The sequence below is a fragment of the Herpailurus yagouaroundi genome, unplaced genomic scaffold, assembly GCF_014898765.1.
Source record: "Herpailurus yagouaroundi ecotype Mexico unplaced genomic scaffold, PumYag 187, whole genome shotgun sequence".
NCBI classification, from domain to species: Eukaryota; Metazoa; Chordata; class Mammalia; order Carnivora; family Felidae; genus Herpailurus; species Herpailurus yagouaroundi.
In genome coordinates, this window is record NW_024412418.1 from 13,032,157 (window position 1) to 13,039,362 (window position 7,206).

Sequence of the window (7,206 nt, forward strand, 5' to 3'; positions counted from 1 at the left end):
CCCCAGCAGTTTCTATTTTTAAAAAATATGCAAATTAGAAAAGTCTTCAGAAGTGACCTTAGAAATTTTAACTGAGGCAGGGCTCAGTAAATAGAAATTTACTATTAGTGTCCCTCTTTTACAGATGAAAAAAAAAAATTGGCTTGGTGAGTTACGGGAACTTCCTGAGATAATATGGTTACTAACTACTAAGTCCACCTCAGTTTCATCAAATATCTGGACTCTTAATAACTAATTAAAATATTTAAGCTTTCAGTGAGAGAGATGATGCAAATTATTTGATTCTAAAATATTAGTTTCTCTGTTCTTTAAATTTTATGAAGGCTGATGTCTTAAGGCTCTAAAGATTGCTTCACCTGCAAATGACTTAAACACAATTTCTAAATTTTTTTTATGTTTATTAATTTTGAGAAAGAGAGAGAGAGACAGAGTGTGAGCAGGCGAGGGGCAGAGAGAGAGGGAGACACAGAATCTGTCTTTGTATATCTAGTTAACCAGTTTGTCTGAAAATGAGTCATTTCAATTTATAAGTGTCTGATTGGCCCAACAAAAGGAACATTTAGTCATGGGAATCAGTTGAGCTCTTTGTACATGTAGAAAAAGGTAAATAATTTATACTCCTGGTCCTGACTTATTAAATTGATGGAGACACGATGATGCATGGCAGGTGCCTGGCTACCCTCCTCTTCATGACAGGACTCATTTTCTACAAAACTATCATTCACAGAGACTACATTTATGTTTTTCCCTCCCTCTTTTACAACGTGTTCTTTTTCCTGCTCAGTTTCCTTGAGTTAGGCCTTCCACAATTATCTGCCATAGTACTTAATAATTTTTGATGGCACCAATGGCTTACCTGAGTTCCTGCATGGGAGTAAGCCATGACTTAAAGTTTGAAGAATGTCCTTGGACTCCTAAGTAGTAACTCAGTATTTGATAGACACACAAATCCCATAAAAGAAAAGTAAACCAATTTTTTTGTAATTTTATCTACTGCCGAAGATATTATTTGTTCAGGAAAAAAAGGAATGAAAATACTGCTACAGGTGTTGGGAATAGTTATTAAATAAATAAATACTAAAAAGGAAATTTTCTTTTGTCTGTCAAAACCCTCTAGTGTTGCCAAGTCATTTCGTATCTGATGTTCAAGAGAGACAGGGCCACTCTCTTCAAAGGCTCATGAGAAAAAAAAATCAACTTTGCAACTTCTAAAGAACAGAGGAAGAAGATAATGATGAAAAAATATTTGTGTTATTCCTCAAAGCAGAGAGAAATTTGAAAGCATTAATAAAAAGTCTTCCTGGGAAACTGAACTTTATTAATACTAACAAGGTGACAGAATGATATAGTGTTCTTATTCTATTTCATTTTAAAATATAGAAAGGATAATATTTTAATGGTTAAGGTGATCCAGTTTATATTTTTATAGTCCTGGTTGTGTGTTTTCTTTCAAATCTAGCTTATTACACAGATATATTGAGTCACTTCTCTCTGCTACACAGGTGCAGAGATCATGAGAATATGTATAGCTTGACTGACTCCTATGGGTAGTTTGCTGATGTATTTGTTTACAGAGAAGAGTGTCTTTGATCTCAATAATATATTTTTAGACATTCAGCCTACAGGAGGATATACATTATCACCTCTCTTACACACACTCAGAGAAAATCATTTGTTTCTTTGCATAATCTTGACACCAACCAACAGTGTTTATATCACATTTGTTAAAGAATAATTTTCGGGAAAAAGTAAAATCATGAAACTCATACAGAGACAAAATGAACACGTGATAAAGACTGAATTTAACTCATTATTAATGAGGGAACGTGTAAGATATTACAACGAGTTTAAAAGAGAAGCCAAGAACAGACACATTTATAAATCAAGAATATTAAAATGAATGTGCAAATGAGGAGGGCAAACTAACTTCTAACACAGTGGCAGGGAGAAGTCAATTGAACCTTTACCAGACAAAATTTATTTCCATGTGTATACACAATCATTTTTGCATTGCCATTAATTATTTATAATTTTGAGAATTATCTATAACTTATAAGTAGCTCAAAGGCAGTGAAAGATTATAATCAGATAACCAATTAAATGGGTGTAGTAAAAAAATATATAATTGTCCACTGGAGATATCCAGTAATTTTTCATACTGATTACAAATTGTTTTACACACTGAAAAGTTCTGGCTGACATGTTGGCTACCTCTCTGATTATTTTCTGTGTATTTGTACATCTTTTTCCTTCTACCTAGATACTGGGATTCTCTGTGTCAAGAACTGTGCTTTGCTTTTTTAGGTTGTTTGCTTTCTACTCCCAATACAGAGTGGGTGAAAACTAGCTACTTCTTAAATAGCTGGTGGAATGAAATTATAACATTGGGTGTTGTTAGTCAACCACAATGAAACTTTTGATCTTCATGGTGGGTTGTTTGATAACACACCGTAAAAAATGTTTTTGGAAGCTTAGGGGAGAATGATGTTTATTTTGTTGGATATAACTGGTTAATAGCAACACTTTCAGCCTTGCTTCACATCCTTAATTTATGCTCTTATATAATTTTATTGTCAAGAGCTCTTTTGACCCCAGCTTGGTGTAAGCATCCCCCTCCAAAAAAATGGGTATGACTTTAAACCAGACAAATCTATATTCAAATCTATCTCTACCACTTTTAATCCTTAGCAACTATGTGACCACAGAGAGAGATGATTAACTTTACTGAGGCTTAGGTTTTTTTTTTTTTTCATTTTTTAAATTGAGCTAATAATACCGTAACCAAAGAATGTTATGACGATTATGTAACATATATAAAAAGCTTAGCCTATGGAGGAATGTGTAAATACTATTTTCCTGCTTTTCTTTTTTTTCCTAATTTAATTTAAATAAGAAAAAAAAATCAAAATGAAGACTCTTACTCTGCTGAACACCATTTCAGACTAGAAATTAGCCTGAACACTCATAAAATAGATTTTTTAAAAAGATGCTTGAATCATTTAGTTTATAACACTGCTTTTATCTTGAAGATTGAAAATGTACTTTAAGGTTGGGGCAACTTTTAAAAACCAATACCTTGCTCGGTAATAATTAGAAAAAGCCTAGTTTATTAAAGGGCTTTCTCCCTTTTCACCTAGTAGAGGTAGAAATGTCAGAATATTTCTGGAATGCAAATATTACCTCTTGCATTCCACTTATTTTACACTCTCCCCATTCTCTCTCTTTCTTTCTCTCTCTCTCGCATAACTAGGGGAGTCATCCCATTTCGAAAACAGATTAGCCATTGTATTTAGACTCCAGAACAGAAAATACCAGCATTCAGACAGAACATTCAATATGTATGCAGAGTTGGTCTAACTCTGCCATATCTCTTTCATATATAAAAATAAAAAAATCAGTCTCTTGAAAGGTCTAATTACTTGGATAGGGGTAGTATATGATATTATCTTTGCCAATCCCAAATGGCCACATATATATATTCCCTTTTATATGCTATTTCCTCATTTACAGATTACGTGGGGCCTTTCAGCTACCACAGCAAAAAATCAGCCTGGGAGCTGCATACTTTGATGTGATTTTCAACAATACTTATTCTCTTAGAAACAAATTTTGCCCTCTTTGTTTGCTGGTATTTTTATGGCAGCTGCACAATTACTTTTTCTCTAAAAAAAAAATGCATCTGCTGAGGAGTGAAAGCATTTGGAGCAACTTTAATGAGTGCACCATTTATTTGTCAATGATTTGTCAGAACGGTTTTGTTACCTTATTGTCTCCTGGAGGTTGCCGACTATTAAAAACAAACACAAGATAAACATAAATAAACAGATATAATATGTCCTCTAGAAAGCATCTGAATAATGAGAAATTAAATCCTGAAATCCTCTTCAATGTCCTTGGAGATTCCTGGGCTTCTGTGGAGATTGTAAGGCATATATGAGATCATAGTACACACTTCTTCAGTAGAGGAGTTTTCAGAGACTAAAAAAATCCCCTCTGAAGCCCCATCACAGGAAAATTTTAAAAATCCGCAAATTTTACTGCAGTGAATTCTAATCATTCAGGGTTTGGAAACCAGAATTCAGTAGCTTGTACTTGAGTATTTTGGCATTTGGAAGCATATCTTGAAGGAGCTGAAATAAAAAGGTGGGGGCCACATACTGAAGAGAGCTGAGAATGCTCACATGACCAGCATTCGAGATAATTTTAATTTATGGGCTGATAAGATGTGAACCAAATCCTACTTCCTTCTCATTAGTGATAATTAACAACTAATGGAGCAGGAGAGAAGTCAATCTTAAAAGATTCCTTTCTTTTGTAAGAGATCTGATTATAGGTTATGTTTTCCCTTTAGATATTTTACTCACAGGAAGGTGGTGTTTAGTACAGGGAAAGCAAGCGCGTACATTTCCGAATTAGTTACATTGTGCACCCGTGAAACTTCAAAAATATTAAGACTCGTTTCAGGGAAAGGGTAATTCAGAATGGAGATGACTCTGCATTATCCACTTTTTTAAATGATTTATATGCATTCAAGATATATAGTATTAAGAACAAAAAGTCATGGCAAGAAATGAATGTGGATTTGAACTGTAAACCCAGCTGTAGAATCCCAGTTCTCCCAAACCAAACTCTTCATCCCGCCCCCTCAGACTGAGTCTTTCAGACCATATATTTTGAAGCTTGTCTTATTACCTTCCTCATTATTTACCGTCTACCAACTACTTAGGCTATTGATTCTACCTCCTAAATATTGTTAGAATTTGTTTGTTGTCCTTTTGATTCCTGCTCATTGCCCTTGTCTAAACTATGAGCCTCTCTAGTGTGCCCCTGCATAAACAGATTACGACTGGTCTTTCTGCCTTAGGGCTTTGCATTCTTTTAATTATTTCTTAATCATGTAATACGCCAAAGTGATCTTCAAAATCTGATTACGTCAATCTAACTCATTCTACCTCTCTACCTCTCAATACACACACACACACACACACACACACACACACACACACACACGATTTGTCTTAGGAGAAATTCTCAAATATGTAGCATGGTTTATTGTCTCCTGAATAATTTTGTCCTCTGTCCCTCAGCCTCTGTATCTAAACTCTTATATCCACCCTTTAACCATCTCGCCTTGAAGACTAGAATTTTTGTGCCAGCGTTCCCAGAGAAAATCCAGAGACTCGCTTCAATGGGAAGAATAGTTTAGTTCAATGTGGACTGCTTTGCTGAAACTATGTGGTTTTCTAAACCAAAATTGTGGACATGCTGTTTGCCAAGGAGACAGCCCAGCAGTATCCACTCGAATAGTATTTCTGGAATTTTAGTGTGCACAGGTATTACCGAGGATGCTGTAGAAATGTGGATTGTGATATGGGGCAGGCCTGGAGAGTCTGCATGTCTAACAAATTTCCTGCTAATGTTGATGCTGCTGGTCTACAAATCTCTGAATAAGTAACACATTAGGGTGTTTTACTCATCACATGTACGTCAGATAAAGTAGTGTCATTAGAATCTGAGTTTGGGAGTCAGAGAGGCCAGGATTCAAATCCTGAATCCCATTGTTACTTGTTAGCCGACTTTGGGAGGTTACTTGAAATCTCAAAGCCTCACTTTTCACAGCACCTACCTCAAGAAGATATTATGAGTATTTAGTGAGGCTATATATTTATAGTGCTTCATATAGACTTGCAAGCCATTAATAAATATAACCTGCATATAGTAAGTGTTCAGTATTGTTATATTAATATTGATTTACGAGCTAAAACACAGCACATGGTTAAGATCACTACTCTCAAAAAAGTTACTGTATTCAATGGAGTATTACTCGGCAATCAAAAAGAATGAAACCTTGCTGTTTGCAACTACGTGGATGAAACTAGAGGGTATTATGCTAAGCAAAATTAGAGAAAGACAAATATCATATGACTTCACTCATATGAGGACTTTAAGATACAAAACAGATGAACATAAGGGAAGGGGAAAAATAATATAAAAACGGGGAGGGAGACAAAACATAAAAGACTCTTGAGTATGGAGAACAAACAGAGGGTTGCTGGAGTGGTTCTGGGAGAGGGGATGGGCTTAATGATTAAGGGGCATTAAGGAATCTACTCCTAAAATCAATGTTGCACTATATGCTAACTAACCTGGATGAAAATTTAAAAAATAAATCATTAAAAACAAAGTTACTGTATTCAGAGAAAGAACAAACATGACTATGTGAAAGTCTGTGAGGTCTCATTCAACTCAAAAGATATCATTACTGGGGCGCCTGGGTAGCTCAGTTGGTTGAGCGTCCAACTTCAGCTCAGGTCATGATCTCGCGGTTCGTGGGTTCGAGCCCCACATCGGGCTCTGTGCTGACAGCTTGGAGCCTGGAGCCTGCTTTGGATTCTGTGTCCCCCTCTCTCTCTGCCCCTCCCCCACTCATCCTCTGTCTCTCTCTGTCTCAGAAATAAACATTAAAAAATTAAAAAAAATATATCATTACCAGTGAGGTAAAAATATAATTATTTTCTGGGGCACATGGGTGGCTCAGTCGGTTAAGTGTTGGACTTAGGCTCAGGTCATGATCTCAAGGTTCGTGGGTTTGGCTGACAGCTCAGAGCCTGGAGCCTTTTTCAGATTCTGTCTCTCCTTCTCTCTCTGCTCCTCCCCTGCTTGTGTGCTCTCTCTCTCTCTCTCTCTCTCTCTCTCTCTCAAATGAATGAACATTAATATATAGATATGTATATATATGTAAATATTTGTAAAGTCAATAAAAAATAGAATATTTTCATGATTCATATAAGTTGGACTGAATTAGCAAAGTTTTCTCTAGGCTGTATTTATTTTTCATGTATATTAGGAGAAGGCAATTTTATCAAAATTATAATTCTTCCCAAATATTAAAAAAATATTTAGTCTCTATCTGCTTACAGAATTAATATGGAACTTAAAAAAGAAATTAAGATTTAGATATTGGTCAGGTGAAATAAATGGTTTAATTCACTTTTTCAGATATGCTTAGAATTCATTGAAGCCAGACACATGTACATACACCTAAATTGCACTTAGATGCCAAATTATAACTTATTTTGGGAACGTTAGTTTTCGTGAATTCTGTGAAAGAAGCGGCTATGTTACTTTTGCCTTGTTCATCCAGCTTGAGTGGATAACCGACAAAAAGATCTGAATGCAAGTGTGTTCTTCCTACGATGAGTATTT